The sequence below is a fragment of the Panthera onca genome, chromosome A1 (assembly GCF_046562875.1).
Source record: "Panthera onca isolate mPanOnc1 chromosome A1, mPanOnc1 haplotype 2, whole genome shotgun sequence".
NCBI lineage: Eukaryota > Metazoa > Chordata > Mammalia > Carnivora > Felidae > Panthera > Panthera onca.
Genome location: NC_138339.1, coordinates 213,619,815 through 213,643,479, shown reverse-complemented (window position 1 = coordinate 213,643,479; position 23,665 = coordinate 213,619,815). Strand labels below are relative to the sequence as shown.

Genomic DNA, 23,665 nt, shown 5'->3' with positions numbered 1-23,665 from the left:
CCGTAAAAAGATAGTGAAAATAGCTTTCAGCACTTGCTCTGCAGTGAGGCCTTATAGAGGCAGCGGGCACCCCAAGCGGAGGGGCCCCCGCCAAACTCCCTCCCTGGGAGCTACACTCAGCATCTCAGCATCAAGCTGCCAGAGCTTCAAGTTCTGTGAGCACCTGTGCTTTATCTCGACTTCTTTTGTGCATCTGTTAGCAAGATGTGACCTAAGGTGTCAGAAAAGCATAAGAGAGATTATTCTTTGGGTCTGGGAATGCCTACAATTTTTTCCATGTATATTAATGGTGAATGCTTCTTTGCTTTACACCATTTTGGCTCAGGAAAGTTATCATGGGAATGCTGTACTTTCGTGGTAGTGGGGGAAACCTATATCCATCCTGGCAATTGTGGTAATTAGGTGCAGCCCAGGAGTGAGTGTCATAAATTGAGAAATGGTGATAAACGAATGCCGTTAATATCTTCTAGTACCCTACTGAGATTTCAGATAAACCACTCCTATCCTTTAGTGTTATATCGATTGCAGTTTCTCTACGTAGGGCCTCTGTGTGCCTGCTGGAGCAGTCTCTCCATATTCAAAGAGTAGACTTTTGGTTGTTCTTAGCATCACTTCTATTTTTCTTGTATCACGGTCCCTTGTCCTAGCAGAAGATAGGCTTTTTTGTCACTGCTTTACCTTCCATGTTTATCCCAGGAGGCCCCTTGGTCCCTCATGTAGGCTAGTTCAAAGAGAATCCACCCCTCCGTCCTCCAGAGATAACAGATACACCTGATGCCGGAGGGCATACAGGACTTCAGCTCAGATTGCTCCTAGGACTGTTCCAACAGGAGAGAGAACACCTTAGCGCTTTTTGCAATTAGAGCTTAAAAAATATTCCTTCCTGAACATATAAGATTGTGAGCGACCAGAATAATAGATGTTACGGAAGGTGATGATATATTTTGAAGGAGGAAGGCTGCCATGAAGACACTTCTCTGCCTCCCTTATCATTCTGACTTGGAATGTGTATTTTTCTTTTTTTTTTTTTTTTTTTTAAATTTTTTTTTTTCAACGTTTTTTATTCATTTTTGGGACAGAGAGAGACAGAGCATGAACGGGGGAGGGGCAGAGAGAGAGGGAGACACAGAATCGGAAACAGGCTCCAGGCTCCGAGCCATCAGCCCAGAGCCTGACGCGGGGCTCGAACTCACAGACCGTGAGATCGTGACCTGGCTGAAGTCGGACGCTTAACCGACTGCGCCACCCAGGCGCCCCGGAATGTGTATTTTTCTTAAAGAAGGGTTTAGAGAGTTGGAACCATGCAGGGTTTTTGTTTTTTTTTTTAAGTGAAACTTTCAGCTTACTAATAGTCCGAAAACCAGCCATCTTGTATCCTCTTATGGTCTGAAGCCTTTTAACAAAATAGAGGATTTTAGTATTACGTGCAAGTAACTCAGCAATAAATTTCTCCAAAGGATATACTGTAAACTTTTTTTATGCTAGAAAACCAAATTCCCAAAACGCAAGACTAGTTACCTGCCGCATTAAGAAACATGAGTGCAAACAAATTTTATGAAAAAAAAAATTATGGAAAGCAATTGGCTAGAGAGTGATTACGGAGGTTAATCTGGGTACTAATTGGCTTGTTCAGGACGTACCCCAAAGCAGAATCACCAATCATTTCTAGTGTAAGTAAATGATACAGCATTATGGCAATTAAAGAACATGATTCATTTTTCCACAGGGTTTCACATTAACTTAAAAACAATCATTGAGGTTTAATCCGAATCAACAAAAAATATACAGCATCTAAATGGGGCTTTTACCTTTCAAGTAATTTTCCTGCTGCTGAATGTGTAGAACAGTGCAAGACAGAAGTTCATTCCTGAACTGCAGGGCTTAACAGATATTCTCGTAAGGCATATGCCCTCCTTACAACCCCCATTTATTTATGTTACAGGTCATTATTCTAGTGAATGTGACACTGCAGTCATTTGTACAGTTACAAATTATAATGTGCATGTGCAAATTATAACTTTCTTGCACAGAGCAAGGAGCAGAGCTGTATCAGGTGATATAAGAGGGATAAGTAAAAGTCACTTGATACAATAAGGAAAATAAATTATGAAACCTTTTTTAATGGGGGAATTTTTTCCTTAGAAGATACTCATTTCTGCTCAATGAATATTTTCCGGCTGACCCATGCTAAAAATGCCACAGGGAGCCAGTGCATGCTGATGGTGCACGCTGACCACATGCTCCCCCTGGGCTGAAACACTGACCCCTGCATTTTTTTTAATGTTTATTTTTTTGAGAGAGAGGAGAGACAGAGACAGAGAGAAAGAGCATGAGCAAGGGAGGGGCAGAGAGAGAGGGAGACACAGAATCTGAAACAGGCTCCAGGCTCTGAGCTGTCAGCACAGAGCCCGACACGGGGCTCAAACTCACGAATCGTGAGATCATGACCTGAGCCAAAGTCAGACGCTTAACCGACTGAGCCACCCAGGTGCTCCTGGCCCCTGAATTTTGAACATGGTGACCCTGTCAGCCTGCCCTCTTTTTGAGGCCCGTGGGAAGCCATTCTCCTTGTGTGCTACTAGGTCTTTGTTGTGAGCATAACTTTTTACCACAGAACACCTGAGGTCCCGAACCAGAGAATCCAGGGTTCTGATGGGAGGGAGAGGTAGCAGAGAAGCAGAACATGAGAAATCCTGCTCAGAACAAGCAGGACTTCCTCTGGGGCTAGCGGAGAATGAAAAGGTGCGTCTGGTCACTTTCTCGTCCTTTTGGCTAAGACCAAGTGAAAAGGCGTGTCTCTCGGAGCAGTTGAAGGGTGCAGAGGAGTGCCTCTTGCTTGGGGAAAGCTCTTTAGGATTTCAGAACTTTGAGATCGGTCTTTTGATTGCATTTTTGCTCAGCTGGATGTCTGTGATCTCCTTAGCGATAGATTCCAAGTCTTTATTCTTTCACGTATCTTCCGGTCCAAACATGGTGCCAGGCACCTGGTAGTTACTCGATGTTTGATGACGATGACGGTGATGATGATGGTGGGGACGCTGTTGATGATAATGATAGTGAAGGTAGTGACAGCTAACATTTATCACCAAGCGTTCTGTTTGTCTCGTCTGATGCAATCTTCACAACAGTTGTGTGGAGGCATTTTTTTTTTTTTTAAGGTTCAGACGTAAAGTACAGAGTTTAAGTTCCTTGCTCGAGGTCACACAGCTAATAAGTATTGGAGCTGGGGATCAGACACCTCGGATAAGGAAAATGGCACAAAAGCACAAATAGTTGAATGAACTATTGAGTAAGGTCAGTAGGCTTCCCATTTACATCCGTGGGCCCCAAAGCTGTGTGTTTTGCTAATGCCGGGGCAGGGTTTCCAACATGTGGGGCCAGAGAATACGGTGTTGTGGGGGCCGTCCTGTGCATTGGAGGGCGTGGAGCAACATCCCTAGCTTCTAGCCACCAGATGCCAATGGCAGCCCCCAACCCACGTTGTCACAACCGAAATTGTCTCTGGAGGACAACATTGTTGCCACTTTCGAAGGGCTGGCCTTAGAAGGCCACCTAAGGCTTCGGCTTGAGCGGCACCCATTCCTACCGTCACCATCTGTGAATATTACAACAGCATCACCTTCAGTATCTGTGAGAAGATCTGCCTTAGATGCATGTACTATCCTTGGCAATGGCACCTTTGTCTTTACCCTTTAGGAGTTAGGGCATGAGGTAGGGAACAGGTTTTTTTAGTTCTATTTTTCTATGTTTTTTTGTCCCCCTTCTGTTCTACAAGAGAAAGAAGACAAAAACATTATCCCCCGAAAATGCCAAGAATCTGTCCAAAGAAATCACTCTCTGACCCTGGAAGAGGAAAAAGGTGATATTTAGGAGTGAGGCCATAGATGAAGGGTGTCATCGCGGTGACAAGAGTGCAATCCACTGGTTGCAGCAACACTACGAGGCCGAGTCTTGAGGACACAAGCCTGTGTCCTGGGCCCAACGGGAAGTGGGAAGAGGACCCAGTGGATGGTTCCCTACCCTCCTCCTATGTTTCCTTAGAATCTGCACGTACTGAGGACCCAGAGTCCGTGATGGAGTCGTAAAACAGAAAGGATCTGTTGGACAGGAGGGCGTGTTTTGTTTTAAAATAGGAAAACCTAGTGTCGGTGTTCGGAGAGCAAATTCAGCTCTTGCGGTTTGAAAATCACCGATGAAAATCCCCAGGTTCGTGCCGCATTAAAGCCAGATCTCACTGGTTTTTAAAACTGGAGTGTGAGCTCCAGTGCTCACGCTTTTGGAACTTTACGTGACTGGACCGTCATTTAAGTTGTGCTCTTTACCATTCTGGCACTGGTACCCTAGACTACTTAAAATGGGTGCTCAAGGCCTCGATAACAATGAAGATTCCTAAGTACTGCAGAAAAGGTTGCAAGGAGTATAGTCTGGTTTAAAGTTATTTAGGTAAGCCCCCCAGAGACGGTTGAGTTTAATGAGGCCAACTCTCTCTATATTTAATTCATTAAAGAGTGATATTAATGCATGAGAGAATAGCCTGTTATGGATTTGTATGCTTTAGGACTGGGCAGACTGTTTTAGTTTTTGTTTTTGTTTTTGTTTTATCCTAGGTTAATTTTAAAAATCAATTCGTTAGCGTAGATAATCCTGATTGAAGAAAATCCAGATTTACGAAATAAACTGGTCCATGAGTTTTTACTATTATAAATATGTTCTTAACCTCATAAAAAAAAAAAGGCTGATTAAATAATACTTCTAATTCATTTAGGATCATGCCATGCAGATTTCCACTGATTCATCTGAGAGGCAGTAGGGATGAAGAGGAAAAAAAAAACAAACAAAATAAAACTAAGGTGGCTGGGATTCAACCTGATTGAGCATTACTCAATCTTACTTACTCACTGGGAGCAAATCTTTTACTAGGCCCTTTAGGATTTACAGTTTTCTTTGCTTTCAAGAATTGTATATTCTGGAGTTAAATAAATTAAGACATGTCCATTAAAAAGAGGACATGGGTGCTCAGTCTGTTAAACACCTGACTCTTGATCTCAGCTCAGGTCATGATCTCACGGTTCATGGGTTTGAGCCCCGAGTTGGGCTCCATACTGACAGTGCAGAGCCTGCTTGGGATTCTCTCTCTCTCTCTCTCTCTCTCTCTCTCTCTCTCTCTCTGCCCCTACTCCACTTGTGCTCTCTCTCACTCTCTCTCAAAATAAACAAACTTAAAAAAAAAAAAAGACCAATATACTTTTGATAAAAATCCTGCTATAAAACAGCATTTCCCAAACATTTTGGTCTCAAGACTTCTTAAAACTTAGTGACGATTCCAAAAGGCTTTTATTCATGTGGTTTATATCTATCAGTATTTACTATGTTAGAAACTATGTAGAAATTTTTAATATGTGTATGTACTGATCCATTTAGAAACAACAAATACATATGTATTAACATAAATAACACGCTTTTTGGAAAATGTATTTCTTAAAAAAATATTAGTAAAAAGGTGAGTGTTCTTTTATATTTTTGCAAATCTCTTTAGTATCTTACTTGACTGGGTTAGGAGAAGACATATGGATTCTTATACCTGTTTTGCTATTCAGTGTGTTCTGATGTGTTTCAACTGAAGAATAAAAAGACTCCAGCTCCACAAATATATATGTCACTATAAAGAGAGGAGTATTTTAATAGGCTTTTTGGATAATTATGGATTTGATTCTTTCCAGTGCACCAAACTCAAAACCTACCTGGATTCTTTTTAAGGCTACAACAGTTTTACCCACCATTGCTTTTTTTTTAAATTTTTTAAAATGTTTATTTATTTTTGAGAGAGAGAGAGAGTGGGAGGGGACAGAGAGAGAGAGAGAGAGAGAGAGAGAGAGAGAGAGAGAGAGACTCAGAATCTGAAGCAGGCTCCAGGCTCTGAGCTGTCAGCACAGAGCCCAATGCAGGGCTCAAACCCAAGAACTGTGAGATTATGACCTGAGCTGAAGTCGGACACTTAACCAACTGAGCCACCCAGATGCCCAACCCACCATTGCTTTTGATTCACCAGTGCAAATGTCAACATGGTGAAAAAGGCAAGTAACATTTTAATATTATTATGAAAATAGATTTGACTCCCCAGACCCAAAGAAAGGATCTCAGGGACACATAAAAGTCTGAAGTCTCTACTTTAAGAATTGCTGTTAAGGAAGACCATTTTTAATTGCTGAAAAAAGTCCACAGTGTATTGTTTAGTAATAAAGGGACAGAAATGTCCCATGTTTTAAATAAAAATACAGTCAATAGGAAAACTTGAAAGTGTATATCAAACTGTTAAACAATGGTCATATCTCAGGATAGAATAATTATGGGTAATTCATTTTCTTCTTTTTGTTTATTTCATAGAATCTCCTACAGAAAGTATTTTGTAAGGGAACAAAGTTATTCTTTCAGTGTTTAACATCTTGAAGTCAAATGATTTGAAGATTTAAGCAAAATACAAAACCTCCTATGGTCCCATTACTCTAATAATACTATTTTTTAAAGCATTTTATTGTGGTGTAAGAACACGTAACATAGATCTACCCTCTCAAATTTTTAAGTGCATAATACAGCATTGTTGACTACGACCACAATATTGTACAACAGATCTCTAGAGCTTATTTGTTTTTATTTTATGTTCGTCTTAGCTTTTATTTATTTGTATTTACATTTTGAATAACGTTTTTCACAGAGTGGTAGAAAATTCACTTTCCCTCTTACTCCTGTATGTGGACAAGAAACTTTCATCATAATTATCTATAAAATATTAGCATTCTAATTACTGGTACAAATTTTGGCTCCTATGGAGATGAACTGGCTAATCTCAATGGTATCCAATGATATTAGTTAATGTAATTTCTTCCTAAAAGGAAGTAACAGTGTTTTGCCATTAACTAGGTTTAAAGAAATGTAGTCATTACATTACGACTCTAATAATTTCAGATCCTAAATTATGCTAATTTGATTTTAATCATTTAGCAAGCTTCTGTTTATTCCTAAAGGTTTAAAAATAGCCAAATATACTTTAATGTAGGCAGTTCTGTTTAATGTGATCGTCCCTGTAACTGTACTCTTAACTTTCAGTCATTCTCAATGTGGTTTATTCCACATACAATTCAGGGCTAATATGGAAAGATAACGGTTTTCAGATGCTGGCGTTGCATTATGTCTACACAGGACGGATTTCTGCTGGTTGGCATGCAGCTACAACCATTTGCTAAGCCATACAATTTTCATTTCTTAGCATCACTTGTATGACGAGCTCTAGACGAGGGCACTTTAACACAGGTAGACTCTGCAGGGTCACTCCCAGGTGGCTTCCTATCAGAAGTGATAAGTAAGAAATAATTGAATGGCAGCACCTTTCCTTTGTTCAGCTTTAGTTCTTTTGGAGAAATTTTACTCTTTCTGTCTATCACAGAGTAAATCCCCCAGACATCTTGTCTACTCTGATTACGTACTTTAGTTCTTAACAATATCTATGTCAAGCTTGTTACCTCCATTGAAACAGATGATTTATGAAAGCTGATGGGTATTGTTTGAGATACTGTGAACACAGGATACTCTGTTTAGTTATTTCCTGCCCGCTCCAAGGTAGCCTTTGCTCACATGCCACTTGAAATATTAGATAAATATTAAAACATAACACGCACACAGGAGAGTCACCCTAGCTTTAATAATTGATTCAGAGGGATCCTGAGTCAGAGGCATTGTTGGCATCTAAACTCAGAGTGTTCCAGGTTGGACAACTTAGTGCGACAGCCACATTAATGGTTAAGTTGGGGGCACCAGGATGGCTCAGCTGGTTAAGCGTCTGACTCTTGATTACATCTCAACTCATGATCTCATGGTTCCTGGGATCGAGCCCCGCATAATAGTGTGGAAACTGCTTGGGATTTTTCTCTCTCCCTCTCTCTGCATTCCCCTCTCCATTCACACACGTGTGTGCATGCTCTCTCTCTCTCTCTCTCCCCAAATAAATAAATGAACTTTAAAAAAAAAGATATTTTCTCTAAGTTGAAGATAGACTTTGTGTTTTGAGATTAAATGGCTTGGCAGACTTCTAGCACAATGAAAGAAAAATAACATATAGCTAGGTGCATCTTGATGAAATTTCAGAACTCCTAGGATAAGGAAAAAATTTCTGTTTGAAAAAAAAAACAAATGACCTAAGAAAGAGAATTATGTTAGCAGACTCATACCAATTTTGGAATTTCATATTAAAATAACAATGAAGAAAGTTTTATCCAAGAGAATGGTAATGTCATTGTTGGTGAATATGGGAAATAGATACTCTCATGTATGTACTTTAAGTGAAATTATACTAATTTAGTGCAGTCCTTTTGGAAGATAGTTTAGCAGCATATATTACTGTTTAAAATACACATTCCATTTGATCCAGCAGTTCTAGGTTATCTATAGGAAGACAGTAGGCCTATGTATAGGATGGGCTTGTACTAGGGTATACACTGTACAAGAGGTAGGACTGGACAGAGACAGGGCAATGAATGTGACCTCATCATTATGTCATCATCTTCTGTACCACTTGCATGACTGGAATAATTTTGTTAAGTGCCCAAGAATTAAGGAGAGTGGCTCCTGAAATGTGTCAGAGGCTACATCAAAAAAAAAAAAAAAAAAAAAAAAAAAAAAAAGGAGATTAAGCCTGATCTGTTTTGCTAGGAAAGAAATTCATATGATCAGCAGAGTAAAGGTTGAGTTGAATCTTCCTTCTCCAAATTCAGGTGAATCAAAACACTCCGCTTTGAGTTGAAATCAAGCTTAGAAAGTTTCAACCCCAAAGGAAGCCCTTTTGGAAAATTATGACAGAACGAAAATTGGATTATAATGGAAGTCTATCTACTCTATAATTTTATGGTTTTCCAAACAGTGTATCATCTCACTTTGCATTGTGTTTACCTAATTAGATGTTTGAAATATGGAAAACAATATTTAGAAGAAAGCAGAGACATAGACATTATGAGGTTCAAATAGAATAAACAGAAAAGATAAATTCAGGTGTCTTTATATTTTAATCATACAAATAATAATCCTGGTGTAGAAAGTTACCTGGCTCTCTTATTGCTTTCTATCACTCAGATTCTTTATCACATACGTAATGTCAGTTTTTTTCTTCTTGCAAAAGGCATCAGGCTACATTCAGTAACAAGATGAAACAAAAAATATGTTATTCCTAGATTTCTTCTCAGCTGGGCTGAAATTACCTATGTAATAAGGTCTGCTTGCATAAAAGGATTTAGAGATGGGAGTCCCAAAATCAAGATTAAAAAATACCAAGCAACTTCTCCTTTCCTTAAGTAGCATACAGTAGAATTTTTAGAGGGGGAAAAAGTCCATAACTGGGGGCTTATGGGGAGAAATATGGAATTGAGTGTAAATAGTTTCATGGTCATGAAGTGACAAGAGTTGCCTCTGGCATTGTGACATCATGACTGTGAAGCACACAGCAGGAAGTCTGGCACATAATACCCAACAAATCCTGGCTAATAGGATTTAAATTATTAATTAATTTCAGCAACTTCTATTGAATGTCTGTATGTGTCCATCCAGCACTGTGTGTAACACTCAGGTGTGGGTCTTTGGGAGGCGAAGGGAGCCAAGGTTGAGGGAGGCTGTCTTGCTGTGCCATTTTCCAAGGGCAAATAACTATTCCACACAAAGAAATAAAGTAAGCTGTGCTATGACTGGACGATTTGCGCCATAAGACTTTGAACTGGTACCCGTGGACCGTGGTATCTTTAATCTGGTGTAAACAGGGAGGTGGAAAGAAATTGTATATTAATATAAATTTCTTTCAGCCTATAAAAGAACTTTAAATCCAAAATGTTCTGCTAACCACACTGCTTTTCTTCTTTTTCTTGGCCTTCTAGTTCAAAGAACATTAAAATCTTACGTTTTCTCAATATTTTAGAAAACTGTGCCTTTCTATTATTACAGAGCATGAAAAGCTCATTTAAAAACTTTTGTGCTGGGGCGCCTGGGTGGCGCAGTCGGTTAAGCCTCCGACTTCAGCCAGGTCACGATCTCGCGGTCCGTGAGTTCGAGCCCCGCGTCAGGCTCTGGGCCGATGGCTCGGAGCCTGGAGCCTGTTTCCGATTCTGTGTCTCCCTCTCTCTCTGCCCCTCCCCCGTTCATGCTCTGTCTCTCTCTGTCCCAAAAATAAATAAAAAAAAAAAAAAAAAAAAATAAAAATAAAAACTTTTGTGCTTTTTAAAATTTTTCATCCTCGTTTTTTAAAGACAGAATAAAGAATGAAAATAATGGGTAAGAAACAAAGGCTTTCAAGTGCAAGATGTAGAGGTTTTAATTAAAGGATGATGAAAAAGTGACTAGTCCTCCAAATCTTTAATAAAGCTAGTTAATTCTCCACTAATGCTGTAGGAATTATGCTCTAGTGAGCTGGGACATTTTATTCATAATCAGGCAACATTATGTGCTTTTAATTAACAGTTGTACTTTCATTTGTTGGCCACTATTGAACGAAAAGCGATACCAAATAGTATCCTGCATCGTTTTGTAATCATCCTCAGAAAGCCTACATAGACAGCCTTGTTTGCTAAGACTTGCACGGGTCAAACCGAGGCACCATCTCTCTTCTCTAGGAGTAGACCCTCCAAAATAAATAATGGACAGGTTAAGAGGACACCAGCCAACTCAAGGAGTTAAAAATATACAGTATTTAGCTACCCCCTGAATGAGAGAAAGTAATTTATAAATCATACATCTATCATAAAGGATTAATACCCAGAATATACAAAGAACTCCTACAGCTCAACAGCAACAGTAAGAAACAAACAACCCAAAACTTCAAAAATGGGTGAAGGACTTGAATAGACCTTTCTCCGGAAAAGACATACCAATGGCCAACAGGTATGTGAAAGATGCTCAATATCACTATTCATGAGAGAAATGCAAATCAAAACCAAATGAACTACATCCTCACCCCCCTTAGGATGACTCCTATCCAAAAAACAGAAAATGACAAGTATTGGTGAGGATGGGGAGGAATTGGAACACTTGTTCACTGCTGGTAGGAATACAAAATGATGCAGCTGCTATGGAAAACAGCATGGCAGATGCTCAAAAAAAGTAAAAATAGAATTACCATATGATCCAGCAATTCTACTTCTGGGTATGTGTCCAAAAGAATTTAAAGCAGGGTCTCAAAGAGATATTTGTACACTCATTTTCACAGCAGCATTATTCAAAATAGCCAAAAGGCAGAAGCAACCCAGTTGTCCAGTTGATGGGCAAATGGGTAAACAAAACGTGGTATATACATACAAATGCGGTATCATTCAGCCTTAAAAAGGAAGGAAGTTCTGACACCGAGCTACATGCTACAACGCGGATGAACCTCGAGGACATTATGCTAAGTGAAATGAGCCAGTCACAAAAAAGACAAATACTGTATGATTCCACCTGTATGAGATACCTAGATAGTCGACTTCACAGAAACAGAGGGTACAATAGTGGTTTCCAGGGACTAGAGGTGGGAGAAATGGGGAGTTGTTCTCTAATAGGTACAAAGTTTTAGTTTTGCAAAATGAGAAGAGTGTTGGAGATAGAGGATGGTGATGGTTGTACAACCATGTGAATGTACCTAATGCCCCTGAACTGTACACTCGAAAATGGTTAAGACAGTAAATTTTATGTGTATTTTACCGCAATTAAATTTTTTAAATATATCAATGTACGTTGACATTAAGTGTAGAAGGGTAGTTGATGAAATGAGGGCTTTAAGAACAAAATCAAATTTTTCGCTTTCTTTCCTTTCTAATATTGATCAGACGCCTTCTAAGAGTCTGTATTATTCTTAACACTGGGGATACTGGGTTAAAAACACAGTTACAGTTCAGAACTCGTGTGGCTGAATATCTCAGGAGAACAGAACCAGATAGTAAACATATCAACAAAAGTGTATATAATTGAATTTCAGGTGGTAATATTATGGAAAAAAAAATAAATCAGGGTAAAGATAGAGCAATGGAAGCACCATTTTTAAAATTTTTAAAAATGTTTTATTTATGTTTGAGAGAGAGAGAGCATGCACACACACACAAGTAGGGTAGGGGCAGAGAGGGGGACAGAGGATCTGAAGTGGGATCTATGCTGACAGCAACAAGGCCGATGCGGGGCTCGAGCTCACAAACCGTGAGATCATGCATGACCTAAGCTGAAGTTGGACGCTCAACCTACTGAACCACCCAGGCGCCCCTGGAAGGACTGTTTTAAATAGGGTGGTTAGGTAAGACCTCTATGAAGAGATGACATTCAAACAGAAATCTGAATGGAAGGAACGATTGTATCCATGCAGATATGTGTGTGGGGGGGGGGGTAGTATTCCAGGTAGAGGACCCACCATGGACAAACTGGAATGTGCTTGATGTGCCTGAACAGCAAGCAATCCAGGAAGCTGGAGCAGAGTGAGCTGAGCACGGGGGAAGAAAAGTGGCCATTCTTTCATGGCTGTGACAGGACTCAGGCTGAATAGGACGTGAGGAGAGCAGAAGTGTCAGGAACGAATCCAAAGATTTGACCTCAACACCTAGGTGAACGGTGGAATCTTCTGTCCACCAAGATGGGGACACTGAGTGAAATACATGTCAAGGGTGGGGAACAAGAGGTTGGAGCCTGATTGTTCAGCAAGAGCCCTAGACAAATGTGCTCGTCAATGAAAGCAGCCAGAGAATGTGAGCAGTTTGGCAGGTGATGAGTTTGAAGTATCCCTGTGAGGACTGTAGGGATAGGAACAGAAACCTGATCACAGTTGGATTTGTGACAAGACAAGGAGTTAGAAAGAAGGCTTGCAGTTAACTAAAGGGGTCTGAAGGTCGGGACAGCCTTTTTTTGTTGTTGCTTAACCAATTTTAATAACATGACATAAAGCCCCTACACTTGATAGAATAGTTATGCAAAATACATAGATGAATACTCTCTTCTGTTAAAAACATAAAATAAATAAGCAAGACAGGTGAAAATAGGCAAGTTTCCATTCAATAAATGAAAAATTTAAAAAAAGAAAGTTTTGCTTTCCATGTCATTTGAAGAAGGGAAATTGTCATTTTAAACGATATTCAAGTTTATTAAACACATTTTTAAAAAGTATTATAAAATGTTTAACTGTCATCAGCTTCGAGGTTGATGTTGCTCCCGAATTTTGCATAGAACTGAACTTTCAAATCTGCTAATGCCCCCTGAATCGATTCCACTCTGGCTTCTAGGGGATCAATTTCTTCTTGCAAATTTTTCTTTGCTTCTTCTAACATTTCCTGTGTTTCTTCTTGAGAATGGCTAATGAAAACATCACCAATTTGATAGGGTATCGTTAAGCAATCATCATCCGCAAGCATGTTGTCCTTACAAGCATCTCCTAAGTTTTGGAGTTGTTTCTTTTTTACTCCTATTTCCTCTTTCAGCTCTGTGATTCTACTTGTATTCCGTGCCAATTTGTTTATCTTTTGTTGATCTTCAAAAGTAACATTGACAACTTCTGCAGCCGTCTTCTTCATGGCGGCCGCCATCTTGGCTTTTTGTGTTTGTTTTTGTCTGAAAATGTCATTTTTACTTAAAGCACAAAAATTGAGACATAACATATACATTTATACATGAAGAAAGAAAACACCAGAAAGTTTACAAAACAATCTGAGTGTCTCAGATAGTTTCTAGAGATTTATACTGTGGCTGTGGCCATGGAGGATGGAAAGTAAGAGACAGATTCCATAGGTCCTATGAAGAAAGAAAGGAGACGGTTTACTTGGTTAGAACCTCTGCCTTAAGAACAGTAATGGATTTTTTTTTTAAGTTAAGGGTAGTATCTTCTGATTGTGCTGATGATAGTCACACCAGGGACATTGGTTGATGACTGGTGCCTGATGATTAGATTTACCTTCTCTGGAGCCAGAATGATCCCTCAAAGATCAAATCACTCTGTTATCATCTACTGTGGGGGACCTCAGAGGCTACTGGTATCTGAGAGGAGATGCGGAAGGGACAGGGTGCCTGGTCACGTCTATCAGGGCAACTCTGCATTTATCTAAAGATGATGCTTCATTGAAAGATATTGCTTGAGGAGCGCCTGGGTGGCTCAGTCAGTTGAGTGACTGACTTCGGCTTAGGTCATGATCTCACGGTTTGTGAGTTCGAGCCCCGTGTCAGGCTCTGTGCTGACAGCTCACGGCCTGGAGCCTGTTTTGGATTCTGTGTCTCCCTCTCTCTCTGCCTCTCCCCTACTCATGCTCTGTCTCTGTCTCAGAAATATATAAACATTAATTTTTTTTTTTAAAAGATATTGCTTGAAAATAGTTCAGCTTCTAAAAGGGGGTTAAAAAGTCTCCAGTCTTGTTCACAACCCCTGTTCATAGGATGAGAATACAGACTGTGAAAAAATGAGTGATTTGACTTCTTCAGATACTCTCTTCATTCTTGTCCTTCTTGCTCTTGTTTTTTTCCTGTTCTCATTTCCACTTTTACAGCTGCTGCAGATTCTCAAAGGAATTCTATCCTTGTAATATTACCACCAGACTCTGCAGTGATTAGGACAGATATTATCAACCATCATTTGAAAAATAAGAACCTGGGTTTCCTTAGAATTAGACCCCATTCCTGAGAACTGCACCCAGGGTGGGGCCAAGGAACTTGGGCTTGTAATATGTACCTCAGATGGCTCTGTTTCAGGGAGTCCTGAGGCCACATTATGAGAATAACCAAACTCAATTCTTTGGTGAAGGAATAAACCTAGCAGTGGGTGGAGTTACTGAACTTTGTGGATAGAAGACAGAGATCAAAATGACTCACCTGAGGATGCCCCATAACTATGATGTGTTTAAGACCCAAATTCTATGTTCTTTTCATAAAACAATTGCTTTCCAAATTCAGGTCCACAGAACAGTGACTTTCCGTACTGGCTTTTTCCTGTGATCCTTAAGAAATGAGGACAATTGTGCTTTATCAAGAATCTCCATTTGGGGTGCCTGGGTGGCTCAGTCAGTTAAGCATCCGACTTCAGGTCAGATCATGATCTCACAGTTCCTGGGTTCGAGCCCTGTGTTGGGCTCTGTGCTGACAACACGGGACCCGGAACCTGCCTTGGATTCTGTGTCTCCCTCTCTCCTTGCCCCTCCCCCGCTTGTACTCTGTCCCTCTCTCTCTCTCTCTCTCAAAAATAAATAATACACATTAAAAAAAAGAATCTCCATTTATTTTGAGATTCTGTCCTTCCAAAAGTCTTTTGTATTAAAATATCTCTTCTTAAAAATTTTTTCAGTGTGTACATAAAATATCCCTTCTCTTTTGACATGATGGTAATCGTATATAGTTTTTTGGTTTTTTTTTACTGGCATGAAATCCACAAATCTGGATACCTATGCGCTAAAGTCCAGTGTGCCTACCTGAACAGAAAGCATGAGACCAACAGTGGAACAGTGCCCTTCAAGCCCCCATGCCCTGCCCAGGGTGCCGGCAGGATCTGCAGGACGCGAATTGAAAACCACTAATGTGGTGGAAAGTATGGCAGATACGGGGCTGCAAGACCTACATTCTAATCTTACATTTCATCATTAATTAGCCATGTGACTTGAGCAGATCACTTCATTTATCTGGGCCTATATCGTCATGAAAGATTCTACGTGCTTAAGGATAAACTTCTGTATTTTGAAGTAAGAGAATTATGAAAAAGGACTAGGGGTTATTTGCCTTCCTTACGAGTAATTCATCAACTCTACCATATTTGTGTGAAACGACTAATATGCTTTTTTTTTTTTATTAAGCCTAGTACACAAAAAACTCATTAAGCTAACACTAACTAGCTCACCCAGAGTGAGATTTCATTCAAAACAATTGCTATTCCCTAGTAATCTAGATCTCTGCAGTTTAGTGGTGAAAATACTGAATTATCTGAATCTAGTTAGTGCAAGGCTCATTTTTTTTTCAATTTCCCTATTTCTAAATAGTTTCCCCTCATACGTCACACTGAGAGGTATATGGCAATGAGCAGCAATCTCTAGACCCATCTTGACATCCACGGTTGTGCTCAAATACTCTGGTCTCCAGATCGTCAGATACTTAGGATTTGATGCCGCTGATGATTCCATACAGTCAGTCTCTGTGCTCTCTCTCGTAAATACTTCAGTGCCACATCAGCTTTCAAACTTACGTTATCATTTGGGGGCGGCAGGCCTCTTTGCGTTTGTAGCATTTATTTTTTTTTCTCATATTCAACAAGCATGGTGTGACTTTCACTGTCAGCCCAGCAGTGGCTAAGGCCTTGAGGACACAGTCCCAGACTCAGGGAGCTCCTAGCCTAGTAGAGGAGTTAGGCTTACAAAGGAACCCTTACAATGCAGTATAAATGCGGTAGTGGAAAGTGTATGTTTTCAGCCTTTCTACTCAAACTCCTGTTCACGTTTGCTCCAAACAATGGCTTTTTAGGGCAAAGTACCTTCTGGTGCGGGCCGGACCTACAGGTCACAGGTGTACTTAGCCCCCCCTTGGTAACCTGCAGAGTCTGCTTAGGGCTTCCCTGTTCATTCGTCCTTCCTTTTTAGGGGGCCGGGGCATGAGAGTGCCTTCTAGGGCTCAGGAACAAAGCCCTCCTCCGGCACCAAAGAATTTAATTTGTGTTCAAGCTGTATAGGGCTAAGAGAAACTTTCCAGCCTCCCTCGTGGGGGTGAGGAGAATCGCAGGTGTCCTGGGGAAGAGAAGTTGGGCACAGTCACCCCCACCCCCAGGTGGGAGTGGGAGCACTGGCCCCAGGTTAGTTGTTAAGCAAACTGAGATGAGCCTCTGGCACAGTCTCTGGACGATCGGACTGCTTCTCTACAAAGTTGGTACAGTCCTCCACACTGTGCCTCATCTCGTCGGGTTAGGAGGCAAATATGCCTCCTAGGGGTGGATATCACGTTGTTCTAAAATCGATGGCAAATGTCTCATTTTTCAATTGCTCATGTCGGTAAAACATTAGAGTTTATCAGCTTGTGTCTTTCAACATGGAATTTCGTTGTTCTCTTAGAGAAAAAAAGCCTGTTTCCAGACAGTGTACCTCTACTAGTCAGTGTGCTTCCTGCAAAAGGTCAAGACAAAAGTCAGCTCCAAAGGAAAGAGTGGACCAGAGCATGCTATTCTGGGGTTTGCTTCGAAAATAGTGACATGTTCTCATGTTTCCCTTTGCTAAGGAAAAATGTCTCTGGCAAAGTGTATATGCATGGCCAAATTCCTAGAAGTTTATACACAAGAGTTTCCTTCCCTCCTGTCCTCCTCTCTCTCTCCTTCCTTCCCTCCTTCCCATTCAGCGAGCTATTGTTTCTATAGCTGGATATCAATGAGGGGCGACAGAGTGAAGGAGTGGGTTCTTCTGAAGGAGACCCACCTTCTCTCTGCGTCTGCCAGCCTGGGTAATTCCAGACTGCCAAATCATCTGAGTAGTTATGTTTTTCTACAGTGAGACACTTGACATCAAATTCTGTTTTTAGAAGCAGCATCGGATAGGTATAATTTAAAGCCTTATGGCAAATCTCTACATCCCTCTTTTGCTTCCTCTCTAACACCATCCACCAAGCATTGGCTTCCGTTCTCGTGAACAAGGACATGAGAGTTTTTGGACTCACAGTGGGGTGTGAGTCCTAATTCCAGCACATGCTAGCTCTGTGTCCTTGGGCAATCTAGCCTCACTTCCTTCATCTGTTAAAAGGAAGGTAGTCAAACCTATCACAGGGTTGTAGAAAATAAATAAGGTAACCAGTAAGCTGGTTTTCCCTCCCTTTCCCTTCCCTGGTAGGATTGTAAGTGAGAGAAAGGGAGTGACTGCATTCTTTCTAAGGTGTGGCTAATAGGTTCAGCCTTTATATTTTAACTCTCTGAATTTATATCACGTGTTATTTTTTGTTTGTTTGTTTTTTTGTTTTAGGTAGGGAAGATCTGTTGAATTTAGAAATGATGCGAAAACCCTCTGCAGATAGATAATAAAGGGGAGAAAATGTAGGTTTCCGAATTGGAGAAAGTCGTTTAATTTTGACTCAAGTTCAGATATTGTGATGGTATCTTATAACGTGTCTATGAAAAGAAATATAGTAGTTTAGAATTCTTATACTAGATCTTTAAAACTAAATCTCTAGGGGCACCTGGGTGGCTCAGTCAGTTGAGCATCCGACTTCGGCTCAGGTCATGATCTCGCGGTTTGTGGGTTTGAGCCCCATGTCAGGCTCCGTGCTGACAGCTCAGAGCCTGCTTTCGATTCTGTGTCTCCCTCTCTGCCCCTCCCCAACTTGTGCTCTGTCTCACTCTGTCTCTCAAAAATAAATAAAATGTTAAGAAAAGAATTTAAAACAAACAAACAAACAAAAAAAACTAAATCTCTAAAGAATGGGTATATGCAGTTACACACAGTTGGAGATGATCTTTGGGAAAGCATGAAACTCTGCCATGTTATATGTGTTATATGTTACATATATGTTATAGCTGTGCCCTTCACCTTTACATGTGGCCCATTGTCATTGTTCATCTTCTAAGGTGTTTGCTAAAGCAGTTGGCCATTTGGGGCTCCTGTGTGGTGATTCTCACAACTCTGCTTTCGCCAGGTCAGATTTTTCCTTTGGTATCCAATACAAAAATGCCACACTGAAGAGTTTTCACAGCTTAAAATATTTATTAGCTGTCTTAGCTTAATAAATTGTTGGATGTTTGTTTGTTTGTTTGTTTTGTTTTGATCCTGATGTCTGAAGAAGAAGAGAGTTCCTGAAAGGATTGCCTTTAAAGAGTGACAGTTGGTGCCCTGGGTAAACCTGCTGTTTTGATTACTTGGTTCCTGACACAGAGCCTGCTTCGTCCCTGCCTTTCCTTTGAACCTGACCCTGGCCTCTTCCTGCCCACAGAGCATTCTGCTTGCTGTCATTTCTTTGACCTAAAAAGCCCCATGAAAGGCAAGATGATGTCTTACAATTTTAGGCCCCACCCAGCTAGTTTCTTACACATAGGAGATAAGTCAGTATTTGTTAGAAATTATTTTAGTCTGCGTAAGCTGCTGTAACACAAATACCATAACATTGGCTGGCTTATGAACAACCTCACAGTTCTGGAGGCTGGACAGCCCAAGATCAAGGCACTGGCAGATTCTGTGTGTAGTGAGGGCCCATTCTCTATTGTCTTTTCACTGTAACCTCACATGGCAGAGGAGCAGTGGATCTTCCTTTGGTGAGGGAACTAATCTCACTCATGAGAGCCTTGCCTTTCGTGACCCAGTCACCTCGCAGAGGCCCCACCTCTTAATACCATCACATTGAGCATCAGGTTTCAACTTAACAAATTTTGGAGAGGCACAAACATTCAGACCATAACAGGGGTATCACAGAACTTTTAAGAACTTAAATAAACTGTAATTGTGAAATTCTGTAGACAAAACAAAACAAAAAACAACTGCCTTTTACTTTAGGTGACTTGCTAGTAAGATAATTGGAACATTAAGATACCGTGTATGTGCAGGGTGACCATTGTATTTAAAGGAATATAAAAAATAACCAGAGGCAATACCAGTGAAGAACCTTCCAGCGAAGGTTGCTGGGGAGTGGCTCTAGAAGTTGCTTCTGACCTACTACAGGAGAATTAGTAAAAGGTGGGTATTGTCCAGGGTCATTGTGATGAAATCAGATCACTAAGCTAAGGGAGCAGTCAGCAATTAGGCACCGTCACATTTCTAAACTAGACTTCGTTTATTTGTTCAATTATTTAGTGAACTTTTTAAAAAAGCATTTACCATGGGCTAAGGGCTCTGCAGCGTTTTGAGAACACAAAGATGAATTAGGTCCCTGTTCATTCAGGAAGCTCATAGCCCAGTGGGGAGGCAGACACATTAGTAGGCACTCAAAAAGGCAGTGCAAACGTTCGGGGATGGCGATATTGTGCATATCATTGGGGACCTAGGAGGAATACTGGATCCATTCCTCTAGTCTAAGTCAAGGGCATGGAGAGAAAAGGTGGCTTGTATAGAAGACAAGGGCATTGAGTATGAGTGTGGGACTGCCAAGTGGATGGGTTATGGCACAAGTCAGATCATATGGGGTGAAGGATTCCTTGGACTTCCTGTCCTTGGTTCTGTTTCCTTTTGCTGACTACCTACCTCCTCTCCCTAAGGCCTGCTCCAAGGATCTGCTTTGTGGTCTGGGGTCTCCCGGTCCTTGTTTTCCTAGGCCCAGTTTGTCTGGCTGCCAGCCAAGTGCCCAGTATAGGCTTTCTGCCAGGTGCAGTGGGAAAATGGAGATGAATTTATAATGGTCTCAGAGCTCGATGGTGGTAGATCCTGGAGAGTGTGTACAAACAGGTATTGGGAGCAGCTAGAGCTGAGGCAAGTACAGAGACAGGAAATGGGAAGAAATGGCCAAAGTGGTGGCCAATCAGGCTATACAGATAGGTTGAAGTTTTGTTCTTAGGCCAGAGACTCTGTTCCTTATTAGTAGGCAGGTAAGCCTTTTTTTTAATTGGCATATGATTAATGAAGTGCTGTAGGCTAATGGGTTAGAGGTGATATATAGGATAGGTGGTTAGATTGGGAGAAGCACACACATGTGTTAAGTAATGTTGCCTAATTTATTTTACTCTGTCACTTGTCTTCGTATGCATTAGTAGGCATCATGGGGTGCCTGGGTGGCTCAGTAGGTTGAGCGTCCCACTCGATTTTGGTTCAGGTAATTATCTCATGGTTTGTGAGATCAAGACCCCGTGTTGGGCTCTGCTGAAACAGTATGAAGCCTGCTTGGGATTCTCTCTCTCTCTCTCTCTCTCTCTCTCTCTCTCTTTCTCTCTCTTTGCTCCTCCGCACCCCTCTCAAAATAAATAAGTAAACTTAAAAAAAAAATGCATCTCAGTTGTCCAGACAATACCTTTTAGGGAAACTTTAACACAAAGGTTCCTAACTAATAGGAATCACACGGTTATTTGCATATATGGAACTGGGACCCAGATTTTTGTGTTCTCCACCCATGTTCTCTTCAGACCCCTGGTCATTCATATTCGGTGGAAAGGAAATAAGATTTGGTACAGATTCTTTTTTTTTTATTTTTTTTAATGTTTTATTTTTGAGAGAGAGACAGTATGAGCGGGGGAGGAGCAGAGAGAGAGGGAGACACACAGAATCTGGAGAAGGTTCCAGTCTCTGAGCTGTCCGCACAGAGCCTGACATGGGGCTCAAACCCACGAACTGTAAGATCATGACCTGAGCCAAAATCAGACGCTTAACTGACTGAGCCACCCAGGCGCCCCTGATTTGGCACAGATTCTTGACTTCAGTAAGGGGGAGTTTTTCCATGTACTACCTAGAATAAGTAATCTCAATCTTTAATAAAAAAGATGTTAAAATGAATATTTCATTTGATTATGTTTTCTGTAATTTACTTTTAAGTTCTTGAGTGTGGAAACTGTAGGGTGTGTGTATCACATGTGAATTAATCTGTATCTCAGAGATAGCAAACTAATATCTGCAGCACCTAATTGAGAATATTCAGTACAGGGTGTTTAATATTTGAAAGATTAATGAGATGATTACCATAAGTGCTTCAGTGATCTTTGTTTCGGATCAGCAAGGGGTATTCAGAATTGTTATTTCCCACAATGGTGGAAATGAATGGGGTTCAGGATTTGTGGATTCTATACCATTGTGTGAGCAAGATGTTAAAAATCTAGGTAGCCAAGTATTGGGAACCCTTTTAGAGATAACAAAAACTGAAATAACGGAGAAGAACTTCTCAGGGAGCTGGTTGCATAACTGTTTTTTGTGCTTGCTCACTAATATGTGCAGAATGTGTGTTGGTGTGTGTGGGAGAATTGGGTACCAAGGTCATGGGAGAGAAGACCTCCAGGTCTCACCTACTAGAAGGAATCTAATATCAGTGAGTGATCAGATTAGCTTAGATCAGTTCTCACAATGCATTTCCTGAGAATGAACTGAATGAAAGGAGGGGATGGGCATTTAAAGAAGAGGAAAACTTATTCATATGATTGATGAGTTCTCCTTGGTGAGGAATGCATTCTTTCCATTGGTTTTATTTGGAGATACTCTCTCCAATCACGCATAAGCCTTCCTGGCTTGTCCCATAGGATCCAGTTTGAAGGGAAATAATACTGCATTCATTGACCAGCGGGCACAGCAGAGATAATTGGCCCAAACCTACATCCATGGCAGGGGGCACGCACTCCTGAATTTTTGGTCAAAACATTGACTGGACCTTATTTCATAAAATACGGGTTTCATAGAACTGCATGTTTCACATGAAGCTTGTAGGGCATTTACCTTAAATCACCAGGCCAAAAGCTTCCTAAACCTATTTTCCACCATGAAATATAATTGTGAGGTGCGCCGTAGTCTGCTTTATCTGAAGCACGTTGTTTACTTTTGCGGCGTAATCTGAGCACTCCATCACTGAATTAACATAATGGGTTTAGCCTGCTTTGCTCTCAGGGTATTGTTTAGAAGGAAAAATTAATATGGTCTGTTTCTACTAATCACAAATCCCGTTTTGCATTTTTTTGATATACTTTCTTTGATGCGAGGGAAAAAGTCGAAATCTCTTTTAAAGGCAGAAAAATGTCAGTGAGTCTGTTTAGCATGTACACAATCTAAAGAATGTAAGCTACACAAGATGAGGAGGTTAATATTCCATGTTTGGGGCTGCTTTGCTTATTTGAGGAATTTAATTATAACTCCAGTGGCTTTCTGGGCATGTAAGAAATTCTTACCCTGAGACTATAGAACATTTTGCAACTCTCCTGTTTGATTTCCTAGGCCACTTAGAGACAAGTTAGATAAAAACACCAGCTAAACTTTTCTCGATTGCAGGAGCTGAAGAACCAAAGTCTCGCAGCTTCCCCATTGTTCTTTATGTTCTTCTTGTGTGAGAGAATTTTGTTTTCTCCAGATGGCTTCGGCGGTCATTGCAGAGCAGGGAAACTTGATCCTTCTTCAGTAGCCAGGAGAGCAGAGCTCTCAAAATTTCTCGCTTCTGCCAGCTGGAGAGGAAAGGACTGAACTCACAAGCCAAGCTTCACTTCCCCCATCTGCTTACACATGTATAGCACCAAAGCCAACACCCTTTAATGTGTGCACCTCCCTTTATGCATCAGGAGTGTCCCTGGAAACCTGTGTCTAATTCACATTTTCATAGATCAATAGAAGATTTCCCACTGACTTAAATTATAATTTCAGAGCATTTTATCTGAAATTTGGATGGCTCTCCAGTTGGCAGTGGCTTTCACTTTCTGCCCTCCAGACTTTCTGTCCAGAAATTAATGATATGTAAATGAACACAGGGGTTTGGAAACCTTTGGTAAATTCTATTACAAAGCAAATAACCATTCCTTGCTTTGAATGCAACCTTTCATTTATGCTGCAAGCATCTATAGAGCTCCTTCTCGCACTAGACACCTGGAGCAGAAGATAAATAAGTCCCAGTGTGTGTCCTCAGGGGCTCTACAGTCTCCTGTGGAAGGGAGGAGCAGATCTGTGGGTATAGCTCAGTGTAATTAGCGCCATGAGGCCAGTGAGCTCTGGGCCCTGGGAACGGAGAAGAGGGGAACCTACCTCATCCTGGACACCCAGAAATGGCCTCTAGGTTTGCCAGATGAGGCGGGATTAGCCATGTG

At 40.9% G+C, this 23,665-nt stretch overlaps 1 protein-coding gene and 1 pseudogene across 10 annotated transcripts in view; one reads left to right on the top strand and one right to left on the bottom strand.

Annotated features, from left to right (window-relative positions):
• Window positions 1–23,665, top strand: part of ENOX1 (ecto-NOX disulfide-thiol exchanger 1) — a 555,654-nt gene that overhangs the window by 236,457 nt on the left and 295,532 nt on the right. The gene's annotated exons all lie outside the window — the stretch shown is intronic.
• Window positions 13,155–13,671, bottom strand: LOC132682046 (prefoldin subunit 4 pseudogene; annotated as a pseudogene).